Genomic DNA, 734 nt, shown 5'->3' on the forward strand with positions numbered 1-734 from the left:
GCAAAGGACAAAGAAGTCATCGTGGGAATGGGGGAGGGACAAGAACTTTGCTGGACCTCCTTATTGGTATTTTGCCATCTGGTCTTGTTCTTGTGTTGAATCACATGGTGCGGGAGACACCTGTACCTTTGCTGTGTGTGAGATCTCTGAAGGTCTCCGTCTGGCCCTGGGCTTGAACTGTGTTCAGTCAGCTACGCATTGACCTTGAACTCCATGAGTGACCGTTGTCTTCACCATCAGCAGCAGGCTAGGCGTGGGAGGTTCCGTGTAGTGAAGAAACAGTTAACAGACCTCCTCAGAGCACCCCATCTGCACCCCGTGGGACTCACTCCCTCAGTTGGGAAGGCTTAGGGCTTGGTTCTGAGGCCGTCTCCAGACACTCACTCACTTTAATAAGATTGTTTACCAGCTGGTGCCATGCATAGCATCTCAGCCTGCTCCTGAAAATCCCAGGAGGGCAAAAGCCAAAGCCAGGGTTGGCTGAGTGAGTCCCCAAGGTCAGCGTCCCCAAAGGCAAAAGGTGGAATCAGCTCTCTCCCTGAGCTTGTACCAGCCCTGGAGGTGGGGTGGCATTTTCTAAAGGGTGATGGTGCCTGGTCCCGGACTGGGTCTACCACCCACATGAGCAAGGGAGGGGGTCCCCCTGCAGGCAGATCCGAGTAACTGCTGCTCCCTCTGCTCTCTCCCCAGGGTGCCGGGGGATTTCCCCAGAGCCGCCTCCCAGCCTGGGGAGA

This window comes from Lontra canadensis, unplaced genomic scaffold (assembly GCF_010015895.1).
Source record: "Lontra canadensis isolate GAN:19392208 unplaced genomic scaffold, GSC_riverotter_1.0 scaffold43, whole genome shotgun sequence".
Taxonomy (NCBI): domain Eukaryota; kingdom Metazoa; phylum Chordata; class Mammalia; order Carnivora; family Mustelidae; genus Lontra; species Lontra canadensis.